The sequence below is a fragment of the Benincasa hispida genome, chromosome 6 (genome assembly GCF_027475165.1).
Source record: "Benincasa hispida cultivar pf3 chromosome 6, pf3_genome.v1.1, whole genome shotgun sequence".
In the NCBI taxonomy this organism is placed as follows: domain Eukaryota; kingdom Viridiplantae; phylum Streptophyta; class Magnoliopsida; order Cucurbitales; family Cucurbitaceae; genus Benincasa; species Benincasa hispida.
In genome coordinates this window covers 4,662,099-4,675,850 of record NC_143483.1, presented here as the reverse complement: position 1 = coordinate 4,675,850, position 13,752 = coordinate 4,662,099, and the positions used below count along the sequence as shown (strand labels likewise).

The window sequence follows — 13,752 nt, the reverse complement described above, 5'->3', positions numbered from 1 at the left end:
CAGGATAAGGTACCTTATCCTGATACTTATAGACTGTTTTGGCTATATACTCAAACTTGTTAATCTTTTATGTGTCTCTACATAAAGTTTAAGTATTCATGCTATAGCCATGGGTTCGTTAGTTTATAGGATTTAGGCTTTACAAGTGCAATTTACAGGTTCAATAAAAACTTTATTGATTTAACCTTAATAACAATTTTATTGTAAATAAAATTGTTTAAAGATTACAAACTGTGAGTTTTAGGACATACAACCCAACAAACTCCCACTTGGACCAAAACTCCAATGGTTTACAAATATATACAATGTTGAGTATGAAAGAATAAATATAAATATAATAAACTAGGGCGACAAATACCCATGAATTCTCCCACTTGCCCTAGATTTATGAATCTCATAGTCTTAGTCCAACTAGGTGATTCTCGAACACTTTAGCCGTGAGGGCCTTTGTAATAGATCAGCTAAATTGTCTTATGAGGCTATTTGCATGACGATCACGTCTCTTCAGTGTGCTATCTCCCTGATGAGATGGTACTTGCCCTCGATGTGTTTCCCGCACTTGTGGCTTCTCAGTTCTTTTGAGTTTGCAACTGTTCCACTATTATCACAAAAGGGTGATAGGTAGATGCATATTTGAAATTGAAGGAACGGTGAATTCCACAACAGAAGTGGGCATCGTTCCCAATTTTTAACTTCACAAAGAATTGAAATTTACAGAACCAAATTATTCATTAATATAGTTTTACAGAATGCTAAGGAGAATGAGAAAAAAGAGTTAGGGTTTTAAGAAACTTACCCTTGAAGAAGAATTTCTTCTTCTTCATGAAATTCCCTTTCCAAAACATTGACGATTAATCACGAATTGAGCATTGCCACAAGAGGACACCACCAATAGAATTTCCTCTATATTTTCTGTAGGATAGGGTGAGAATATCAGGAGTGTTAGGGCTCTGAAAAATTTTGGGAAGAGGGATCGAGATTTTTAGAGAGGAAAGTTTTCTTGCAGGGAAATTTCTTTTGATTGTTCTCACTATGACTTTCTGTGAAGAAGACGAAGTAATCGTCAAAAAACTGAACCACCCCCTTCCTCAATCTGATGAGAGAATTAAGGGGGAGGGAGCTACAACTCGCTTCCAATATTAAATTCAAATAGATAATAAATTAAATAAATTTAATTTAATTATTTAACTTATATATGTGTGTGTATATATATATATAATAACTACCTTATCATATATTATATATATTGAACTATATGTATACCAAATATAACACATAATCTATAATTTCTATATTGTATCAAATACAATATAACCTATAATTTATTTTTCTCTCAATAATGCATGACATTTAATATAAATCACATTTATACTAAATTTAATTATATGAATATCATCCATATAATTAATATTTGATCATATTCAAATATATAATTCCTCTAAAATAAAATTTATATTATAATGTATAAAATATATTATATTAATTATATCATATATAATTAATTTAATTTAATTATATCACATATAATTAATTTCCTCAATTAATTTGAACAATTTAAATTAATCCAAAATTGATTATCAATAATCCCAGTTGAGCTACAAAGGGGACCTTATAGACCTGTAGATTGAAGCTCCAATGATACTTGAATAATTAATTAAACTCCTTTAATTAAATATTTACCATCCATTAACTGCCGGTCACTCCACTAAAGACCGACAACTACACTTTTCGCACTACAGACATATTTCTGTGCCCATTGGATATAATCAGTCAATAGTTTGATGACCCTTCACAAATTGTTCATAAGTACAGTTGGGCCAAAATTATCGTTTTGCCCCTATTGTTACATCTAACTCTTTATGTACCATTAATCTATCTAATGAACAATAAGTCATAGTCCAATTATGACCAAAACCCCTATCGGGCCAAGAGAGGGTGTGACGCCACATTTTCAAGCCTCGGAATCAGTATTTAAAGGAGTAATTTATCTACTTACCCCGACATTAGGGAAAGAGTAAATTCCATTTTGTGTAGTTGTGTTTCTAGCTCCCCAATCAGACGAATCCTCAAAATGGTAGGCTTATTAAGTTGGCGATCTGGCCATTCTCACCCATACAAATCAAAGGATCACCTTCATAGGCAGAAGTTCACAACTCACTCAGGATTTAGGTCATGTCACCTATGATTATCCTGGTGAAATGTAAGTCTATATTATTAATGATGTTATATAATGCGACTAGTCATTTCGTGGTCCGATCTTATACAAATCCCTTTGTATAGAATACCCCTGTTCACATGCCTCCACATGAATGATCAAGATCATATCATTTGTAGCACTTTACAACAATTGTAACATCTAAAAAGTGGGTTGTATTCGTAGCATCACCAGGATAAGGTACCTAGCCTTATCCATGTATTACAAACCATTTAGGTTATCACTTAAATATGATCCACCTGTATGTCTCTACATGTATGTTTAAGCTACAGTAGATAATCTTGGATGTTAGTTTATTAGTTTGTGGGCTAATGTTACTAAATGTTGATTAAAACATCTCATATTTTATTAAATAAATAAAATTGTGGCTCTCGGAAATTAGCCACATCACCAATATTATCACAATAAAGGGTGATGGGTTTAGACATTTATGAAACCACTTCCAGATCAATCGGGAATTTTCTAAGCCACATAACTTCCTTAACAGTTTCACAAGCTGCTATGTAATCAGCCTCCATAGTGGAGTTAGCAATGCACCCCTTTTTGGTGCTCCTTTAGACTATTGTCCCTCTGTTAAGAGTGAACACTGATCCTGATATGGATTTCCTAGAATCCTTATCAGTTTGGAAATCAGAGTCTATGTATCCTGAAGGATCAGATCCTTAGAACCATACACGAGCATGTAGTGCCTTGTTCTCCGTAGATACTTGAGGATGTTCTTAATGGTGGTCCAGTGATCAAATACTGGATTAGACTGAAATCTACTGACAATCCCCACTACATAATGTCAGGTTTAGTACATAAAATCGCATACATTAGGCTACCAACAACCGATGCATAAGAGATCCGTCTCATTTCCTCAACCTCTTGAAATGTCTTAGGACACTGTTTCTTAGACAATATAACTTCATGCCTGAAAGTGAGTAAACTTCTATTAGAGTTCTGCATAGAAAACTTGACAAATATCTTGTCAATGTACGATACCTGAAATAGGCCTAACATTTTGTTCTTTTGATCTTTAAAGATTTGAATGCGCAGAACAAACTGCGCATCGACCAAATCTTTCATTTGGATATGGGTCGTTAGCTAATTCTTAATTTCAGTCAGTAGACCTTGTTGGATCGATATGGCAACCCTAGAGGGGGGGTGAATAGGGTTTAATTAAACTTTTTTTTCTATATTAAACTAATTAATACACTTTTTATAAATAATAAGAAAAATTCAATTTATGCAACAAAAAAGATGACAAAAAGTGTGATAATTTAATTCTATCAAATTTTAGCAAATAAATAAGAACAAACTAAAACATACAATAAATTGCTTAAATTAATTGCAAAAATAAAAAGGAAAGAGTTAGAGAAGAAGACACCGTAATTTTTATAGTGGTTCGGTCAAACTCGACCTACTCCACTCTCCAAGGGCCTCTTGGGAATTTGAATAAAATCTTTCCGACTATTTCTACGGATTAGAGCCCAACAATTACACCACCGCTCCTTTTACGAGTTCAAGAGCAAACCCGATCCTTTCCACAGTTTAGAATCAAACGGTTACAAATGTTGGAATTTTTTAAGAATACAATACAACTCTCACTAGAGTGGATTTACAAGTTTAAGCACTCAATAAATTTATCCTCATAACACAATAACACTCTCTCAAGAATAAGATGAAGAGAAAAAAAATTTGGAGCTTAGAGAGAGCAACAATGGGAACTTTTGAGTTTTGGAAGATTATGAAATGTAAAATTTGTTCATACAAAATTTGGAGAGGAAGATGGTTTATATAGAGATGGAAAGGAAAAATAATTGAATTTAAATTGGACCATTAGACTTGGAAAAGAAAAATCAATGGTGGAGATTTTAAACTAAACTAGTCGTTAGATACAAACAAAATATAATATTAAATTCCTTTTCTTTTGAAATTCATTTTCTTTTTAAAATTAATCCAAAAAATAAAAACATACCATGTGTCAAAAACTAGCCATTAGACACAAACATAAAATAATATTAAATTCATTTTCCTTTTAATTCATTTTCTTTTTAAATTCATTATTTTTAAAGTCAATAAAAAAAAAAACATACCATGTGTAAAAAAACTAGCCGTTAGACACAAAAATAAAATCATATTAAATTCATTTTTTTTTAATTCATTTTCTTTTTAAAGTCAATAAAAAAAAAACCATGTGTAAAAAACTAGCCGTTAGACACAAACATAAAATAATATTAAATTTATTTTCCTTTTAAATTTCTTTTAAATTTCATTTTTTTAAAACAATTCAAAAATCAAAAGTCCATCATATATTAATCTCTTAATGATCCACCATTCAACCAATATGCTGCCACATGTCTACATGCAAATGGTCTGGTTATGTCACGTCATCTACCACGGTATTTTCTCTTATAGACTTGTTTCAGTCATATCGTCTTCGTTTTAGCTCCGATTTGAGTGATTCCAAAGGTGTTGGAATCGTTGTTCCGAGCTCTACGCTATGGACATATTAAAACACTAAAATTTTCAGTAATTAAAAATTGAGTTTGTTATCATCAAAACATTGATTAATTAATTAATTAAAATTAATTAATTTGAGATTAAGGGCTAAAAAGCCAACAGACCTATATCATTCCAAATGAGTAGGATATTGTCTACATACAATACTAGAAAAGCTATTGAACTGTTGATTTCATGTAAACACAAGGCTCATCAACATTTTGATTAAAGCCATAAGATTTGATCGCAGTATCAAATCTTATATTCCAACATCAAGAATTTTGCTTCAATCCATAAATGAACTAACTAAGCTTGTAAACCTTTTGCTCTTAACCTTAGGTTATGAATCCCTCAGGCTGCTCCATATAAATAGTCTCCTTAAGATTGCCATTCAGAAAAGCAGTCTTGACGTCCATTTGCCAAATCTCATAGTCATAATTGTTGGGGTTGATGCCCTAAAGTCTCGTGTTCTGTAGTTTGTAAACAGTTTGTACGAACGCTTGTGTTGTTAATATATGATACTTACTTCACATCTTGATTTTTTGCCCAGTTACTTGTTTTATTTCTTTACCACAAACCAATAAACATAAAATCCCTGGTTATCTGTATGTGACTCAAGTATGTATGTGGTGACATACAAGTAGATCATGTCTTGAGTGATAACCAAAATGGACTGCAGTATATGGATATAGGAGGGAAACCTTATCTTGGTAACGCTACAGATGCGGCCCGCTTTATAGAATGGTCACAAGTGTTGTGACTTGTCACAGATGGTCTGATCCTGATCATTCGTGTTGGGAACATGCGAGCGGGGGCGTCCTATACAAAGAGTTTGTATAAGACCTGACCACGAAGTGTTAACGTCTCGTTATATAACACTGTTCATGACAGAGACTTCACTTCACTAGGATGACTATAGGTAACATGACCTCAATTCTGAGTGAGTTGGGAACTCCTACCATTGAGGGCAGTCCTTTGATTTGTATGGATACGAGTGGCCAGGTCGCCGATTCAAACCTACCATTTTGGGGATTCGTCTGATTTGGGAGGTGAGAACTCAACTACACAAGATGGAATTCACTCCTTCCTCGAGGCAGGGGTAAGTAGATAGATGGCTCCCTTAAGGGCTGATTTCAGGACTTGAACGATGTGGCGCCGTACACCTTCTCTTGGCCCGAGAGGTGTTCACATATAGTCGGAATATGTTATATTGTTCCTTAGAGGAATCAATAGTACTTAAGGAGTGAGATGTAACTACAGGGGCAAAACGATAAATTGGCCGAGCTGTACTTACGAGCATATGTGAAGGGTCATTGTACTCATGATTAGTTATATCCGATGGACACAGAAATATATTTGTGGTAAGAAGAGTTCAACTGTTGGTCATTATTGAAATGCCTGATAGTTAACAGATGGTGGATCTCGTGGCTAAAGAGTTTAGTCAGCTATTCACGTAACATTGGAGCTTCGAGCCACAGGTCCATTAGGTCCCCTGGGTAGCTTGGATAAAGTCGAGAACCAGTATTTGGGTTAATTTGAAATGTTCAAATTGACAAGAGGAAGTTCGATTATATATGATATAATTGGACTGGTTAATTATATATGATATAGTTGGCTAAATGTATGAGATACATTATATTGGAGGAAATTAGATATAAACATGATTTATATCAAGTAGAGGAGAAGATACTATAGTAGATATGTGATATCAAACTATAGGATAAAAATATGATATGATTATATTTATTAATTAATTAATTAGTTGGTTAATTATAAGATAATTATACCAAATTTCACGTTCGGACGTGGGTAAGTGGGCAACGTCAGTTATGGTAACCGATGGGTTAAAATGAAAAATATTTTCATTTTTGAATCGTTCAATCAATCGCCCAGTCATTGGCCCAAGAGATTTTTTGAAGCGCGCGTTGGTGAAAGAAAACGATCGATCGAGAGCCTATACGATAATTGCTTCTCCGTCTAAACGATCGTCCACCTAGCGCTAAACGATCGCACACTTTCGCTTACACGATCAGATAGCTTCTCCAAATGATCGTATAGTGTGCCGATTTAACTAAATGTTCGTATACCTTTTCCAAAATGATCGTTCCGCAAATCCTACACGATCGTGTAGCTCCTCTAGACGACAAGCATTTCAACTATGCGATAGTGGCCTTCACCCTCCCACTTGCTTATCGACTACACGATTCGTGTTTCCTCCGTCCTCTACCAAATTGACCAAAGCCCACCCTTTGGGTTTTCACTCCGAGAATACCTGAGGCTCATTAGTGGTTGTGTTAACCACGTTGTGGTCTTGAGTTCGCGTTGATTGTGCTGCTACAGTCGACGTTTCAGCCGGACATTGGTAGATCACTTGGAGGGTTTCCATTGCGTTGGAGTTCTGAAGTTTGAAGATAGTCTACAACTGGTATGGAACTCTTTCCCTTATGATTTTGTTGTTCATAGCATGCCATTAATTAGAGTTTATTTACATAACTGTATGTGTTGAATGTATAATGTTATATTTCGGTCACGGTGAGATCGGAACGATCCGAACGCACTCATGGAACTCATAGATATGAGATCCTTCAATTGGTATCAGAGCCAGGTTCTAATACTCCGATTTCATTTATTGCAACAAAATGAAATATACATTCATGGTGGGTGCATTTCTACGCTGTTTAATTGTTAAATCTACTATGGATGTGCGGGATTAATCGATGTTTTCGGGATGATTAGCCTCAGTTTGATTTAGATCCTTTTACATTTGAGGTTGTTTGTAAAGGCCCCTGCGTTTTTGGGCATTAATAATCGTTATCGAGTCTGTATTCAAAGTTTGATTGAAGTTTTGAGTCGTTCGTCGAAGTTCAGGGCAAGCATTGCGGCTCTTCGAGTAAGGAGGCGATCTAGGGTTGATCGCATCGTGCAGAAGAAGTTCTACGCGATCATAGTTGATCACATCGTAAAGATGAAGAAGTACGCGATCGCTGATGAACACATCGATTAAACGATGGGGAACGTGATCAAGAGTTGGTCGCATCGGGTTGATGATCGAGTACGCGATCGCTGAGTATCACGTCGTGTAGACGATGAGATGCTCGTGGATCGTTGAACGCGTGGGCGCACTAGACGATCGTTTAGCTTAGCAAGCTTCATCGCTTAGTAACTGACTAAACGATCGCTTAGTAATACACAGTAAATCGTTTACCTGTCGTCGCGTGATAACGGGCAGAAATGCACGTTATCATAGTGCTAAGTTTTTAAACAATGCTGGCTAGCGTTGATAAAACATGTTAAATTGCGTCCAAAAAGCATCAAATTCATAATATTGCGGTCGCATGCATTCATCGTATAGGAACAATTGATTTTTGTATTTTTATGTAGAATATGCGTTGACGCAAGGTGGAAATTACGATCATAGGAAATCATTGGTCGAACGCAGCATTACCACAAGGCTTTGTGGTGATTGTGTTCGCAAACATCTGCTTAAGAAGAATTGCCGTAACTTGGTCGGTGCACCATGGTGGGCGCATCTGGGTGTAAGGCATATTTAATCACGATAGGACGGAAAGCTGATGACAGTCGAATCCGAATTAAGTTGACAGCCGCTAACGATAACAAATTCAGCTTTTTGGTGAAAAATGTTCGGCGCATCAGTCAGGGAATTAAATTCATCCCATTTGTGCAATCATGAGAGAGAAGCCGCCCTTCACCCTGGAAGTTCTATAAATACTAAAGGCATCATTCAGAAAGGGAGTTCAGCTGTTCACGAGTTTACAAGTTCTGTTTATAGTTTAGCTTTGTTCTTATATTTTCTTTTACTTTAAGGAGGACGTGAAAGAAGGAGGTTGTGCCGACAGATCGTCCTGGTAAGCTTGGGAGAGTGCCAGAAGCTTCAAGATCAGAGAAAGGGCCGACTCCTTTGGAAGCAGAAATATCTTTTGAACCAAATAGAGATTGATAGTGTAAAAGCCTCGGTCAGCAAGAAATTGCTACCAGGCTCTCTACCTTTATCTTCCATTGTTATTTTGTATTCAAACTCATTTATAAAAATGGAATTTACTTCTCTATATCTGTTCACTCTTTGTTATTCACGCATGAGTAGCTAAATCTATTGAATGGGTTGAGAAGCACTTAGCTAGCTTAACTGAGGATCTTCATTCTATGCTATTATCTTATATTATGTATGCTTCATTTGTCCATTAGAGATATTCGGGAGGGTAGTTTAAGGACAGGATCTAGCTTGGGAAGGTCAGGTCAGATTCTAGGCTCGAGAGAGTCAAATTAGAACGCATAATCAAGAGATAGGAGCTTAGGAATAAGCACTATTTTCTATTAACGTATCGTATGCATCCTAGAGATAGGATATGATTGTATGCGGTCACCTTGCCTTTATGCATTCTGCATCATCACATAGGAAAAGAGTAGAGACTTAGGAATAAGCTCTATGGACACTTTTTCAATCAACATATGCGTCCTAGACTTAGGAGCATTGCATTTGCATTGGAAAATGACTTGCTGTGCATGGTTGTAGCATGATCGCATAGTCTGATGCATTCCCAAGTAACGCTAGCTAAAGACCTTCTCAACTCGTTCATCCGCATACTCAGTGCTTCTATCACACAATCCGACTTTTCTCAAATCCGCCGCATTTGTTTATTTTTCATTACCGCAATTAACAAAACCAACAACTATTTGAGTTATCAGTTACCGCAAATTTTTCTAAAAATTACCACCGCATATTATTTTCCCAAGTCCTTGAGTTTGACCCTGGACTTACCAGGAACTCAGTGGGGTTTACACTTGGATTCTGATGAGAAAACTTGAGTGCTCAATGCATTTTTACCATCGCATTTCATCCACAATTCCACATCACAAAATAACGCATCAAGTTTTTGGCACCGTTGCCGAGGATTTCGGCAAAATAGTGTGCTAATGGTGATTTTTCTGATCTCTTTGCAGACTCCCAATCTTTGGCGAATTATGACCCGAAGATTGAGAGGACATTTAGATGGAGATTGAGAGACCGCCAACAACAACAGTCAGATAAAGAAGAGATGGCGGAGCAGCCTAGAAACGGAGCACCAAACGAAAATAACGTCATGGTAAATCCAATCCTTCTGGCTAACGATCGCAATATACCCATTAGGGACTATGCATCGCTAAACCTCTATGATTTCTCTCAAGGAATCATGAGGCCTGCCCTCGATGGAAGCAAATTCGAAATGAAGCTAGTGATGCTGTAGATGATCCAAACTGCAGGGCAATTCGAAGGCCGGCGTGGCGAGGACCCGCATGCCTACCTCCATAGCTTTATTGAAATCTGCAATACTTTTGTATTCCCGAACATCTCTGTCGAAGAAGTTCGACTAACTTTGTTCCCATTTTCTCTTTGTGATCAGGTAAGGAAATGGGCGTATTCTCTCGAGTCGGGAGAGATCACTTCATGGGAACAGGTCGTGGAGAAGTTTATGAAGAAATATTTTCCACCTACTGAGAATGCTAGACGAAGGAAACTCATAACAAATTTTGAACAAGACATGGACGAATCGCTCAGTGATGCCTGGGCGAGTTTTAAGAGGTTGGTCTGGGACTGTCCACATAATGGTTTGCCAGACTGCCTTCAGATGGAAATCTTTTATCATGGTTTGAATCTCGCTTCGCAGACCGCTGCCAATGCAGCAGCCGCTGGTGGTCTGCTTGATAAGACGTATGATGAGGCGAAGAATATCTTGGATCGCATCTCTAAAAGCCACAAGGATTGGAAAGAGAGTGATCAGAGATTGAGAATCAAAGATACCGATGCAAGTAATGGTACTATTACTTCGTTACAAAATCAGATGACCGCAATGATGAACTTAATTCAGGGAATTGCGATCAGCAACCCAACACCACAAAATGGGCAAATCAACACAATTAGTCAAAACACCGCAAGGTGTTTGACTTGTGGTGATGGGCATGCAATGGAAGAATGCCCGCAAAATCCACAGTCCGTTTACTTTGTAAAAAATAATCCCTTTTCGAATACTTACATCTCCGAGTGGAGAAACCACCCCAATTTTACATGGAATAATCAACAGCAGAATTTCCAATTCGTGGCGCAGAAAGAAGGGCCACCTGAATTCTTCAATGGTCAAACAAGCAATCAAGACAGTAGCTCTCAACCACCGCAATCATCCTCCTTGGAGAGCCTGTTGAAGCAGTATATAGAGAAAAATGAAACTGTGCTTCAAAGTTAGGCTACGTCTATTCGCAATCTAGAATTATAGATGGGCCAGATTGCAAGTGAGCTAAAGAATAGACCGCAAGAGGCTCTGCCGAGTTCAACAGAACTCCCATGCAACCTTGGGGGTTTAGGTAAAGAGCAATGTCAGGTTGTGATATTGCGAAGTGGGAAAACTATGGAGGGAGAAAGAATGGAGCCTAGCTGGATTGCTTCTATTGTGGCGAAACCTGAAATTGCAGTGACGCAAGAAGAAGAAGGAGAAAAAGAAGCAATAGAGCTAGTAGATGCGTTGACCTCAAAGCCAACATAGAAGTGGACCGTGAGAGTGTAGTTACCACCCTTCCCGCAGAGACTTAGAAAGAAAAAGAATGAAGAGGTACAATACCAACGTTTCCTATCTATGTTAAAACTATTACATATTAATATTCCATTCAGTGAAGCGATTGTGGAGATGCCTGCCTACGCAAAGTTTTTGAAGGATATGGTAACCAAGAAGAGGGGAGCTGGTAAGTTTGCCACGGTGGCTTTAACACAAAGTTCGAAATCAATCATTCCATCGAAGATGAGCGATCCTGGGAGCTTTACCGTACCCTGCTCCATAGGAGGACTGTACATCGGGCAAGACTTGTATGACCTTAGAGCTAGTATCAATTTGATGCCTCTGTTGATCTTTAAGCAGCTGAATGTGGGGCAACTTGTGCCCACAACCGTGACTCTCCAACTGGTCGATAGATCTCTAGTACTTCCAGAGGGAAAGGTGAAAGATGTGCTGATCACCATTGACAAATTTATCCTACCAGCCGACTTCATCATTTTGGATTACGAGGTCGACAAAGATGTGCCCATCATTCTGGGGCGACCATTTTTATCAGTAAGTCGTGCCCAAATCGATGTGCATAAAGGGGAGATCACTTTGAGCATCAATGGACAGAAGCTCAAGTTCAATATAATCTGTGCCATGAAGTTTCCTAACGAAGAAGACCTGCATGATTCAGACGACGACCAGAATGTGATTGAAGAAGAAAAGTTTGACGAAGAGAATGAAGAAGAGGATGCAAGTGCATCCGTTGCTGCCTGTAATGCGATCATAACAAATACAAGCAAGGAATAAGAGATGATCGCAAACCAAGAGAAGAAGCCAACAGGAAAAGAAGAAAGAAAAACAACGCAACCGTCCCTAGTAGAACCACCAACATTGGAATTAAAGACCCTGTCGAATCATTTAAAGTACGCGTTTTTGGAGCAGAATGAGAAGCTGCCAGTTATTATTTCCTCTAAGCTTAACGAAGACCAGAAGAATGCGTTGATGAGCATTCTGAGGAAACACATGCGAGCAATTGGCTGGACGTTCACCGACATTAGAGGAATCAACCCAGCATACTGTATACACCGTATTCGTCTCGAAGAAGACCATAAGGCAACGACCGAACATCAGTGCAGGCTCAACCCTGTGATGAAAGAGGTCGTTAAAAAGGAGATCATTAAATGGTTAGATGCGGTCATTATTTATCCTATAGCAAATAGCACGTGGGTCAGCCCCGTGCAGTGTGTGCCGAAAAAGGGTGGCATAATGGTAGTCTCGAACGAAAACAATGAGCTAATACCGCAAAGGACTGTCACTGGGTGGCACATTTGCATGGATTACCGCAAGCTGAATGCGGCCACAAAGAAAGATCATTTCCATTCATTGATCAAATGCTAGACCATCTAGTTAAAAATGACTTTTAATTCTTTCTAGATGGTTATATCGGGTACAACCAGATTATGATAGCTCAAGAAGACCAAGACAAGACCACATTCACCTGCCCATATGGGACCTTTGCTTTTCGCCGCATGCCGTTCAACCTTTACAATGCACCAAGCACGTTCTAAAGGTGCATGATGGCCATCTTTTCAGGCTATCTTGAGGACTCTATTGAAATCTTTATGGACGACTTCTCTGTTTATGGGCACACCTATGAAGTTTGTCTAGCCAACCTTGAGAAGATACTGACGTGATGAGAAGAGACGAATCTGGTGCTTAACTGGAAAAAATTCCATTTTATGGTAAAGGAGGGTATCGTGTTGAGGTACAAGGTTTCTCGGGACGGGTTGAAGGTGGATAAAGCAAAAATCGAAGCAATTGAAAAACTTCCTCCTTCAACAAGCGTGAAGGCTGTACGAAGTTTCTTAAGGCACGCTGGATTATACAGACGCTTTGTCAAAGATTTTTTGAAAATAGCACGACCACTGAGTACGTTGTTGGAGGCTGATAGAAAATTTGATTTTGACGAAAATTGCCTCAACGCATTCAGAGTTTTGAAGAATGCGCTGATTACCGCACCCGTGTTAATTGCACCTGACTGGACACTTCCTTTTGAAATAATGTGTGATACAAGTGGGTATGCGATGGGAACAACTTTGGCACAAAAGAGAAAAACAATCTTACATCCCATCGGATATGTGAGTAAGACATTAAATCCTGCTCAGACCAATTATACCACCACAGAGAAAGAGCTTTTTGCGGTAATTTTTGCGTTGAAAAAATTTAGAACATATCTATTGGGGACAAAGGTACTCATCCATACTTATCATTCGACAATAAAGTACTTAATGACAAAGAAGGACGCAAAGCCGAGGTTGATCAGATGGGTTCTCCTCCTTCAAGAATTTGACTTAGAAATAATTGATCGAAAGGGGACGAAGAACCAAATTGCGGATCACTTGTCCAGATTGGAAAATCCTGAGGTTGATTGCAATGAGTCAGAGGTGAGTGCGGTGTTCCCGGATGAGCAGTTGTTCCATATTGAAGAATTTCCTTGGTATGCTGTCATAGTCAACTATTTGGTTT

General features: G+C 38.0%; 1 non-coding gene across 1 annotated transcript; it reads right to left on the bottom strand.

Moving 5' to 3' along the window:
- Positions 1-10,200: 10,200 nt before the first annotated feature.
- LOC120080665 (small nucleolar RNA R71) lies at positions 10,201-10,307 on the bottom strand. The gene has a single exon (XR_005482615.1). It is a non-coding gene; the product is annotated as a small nucleolar RNA R71 (small nucleolar RNA).
- Between the last annotated feature and the right edge of the window lie 3,445 nt (positions 10,308-13,752).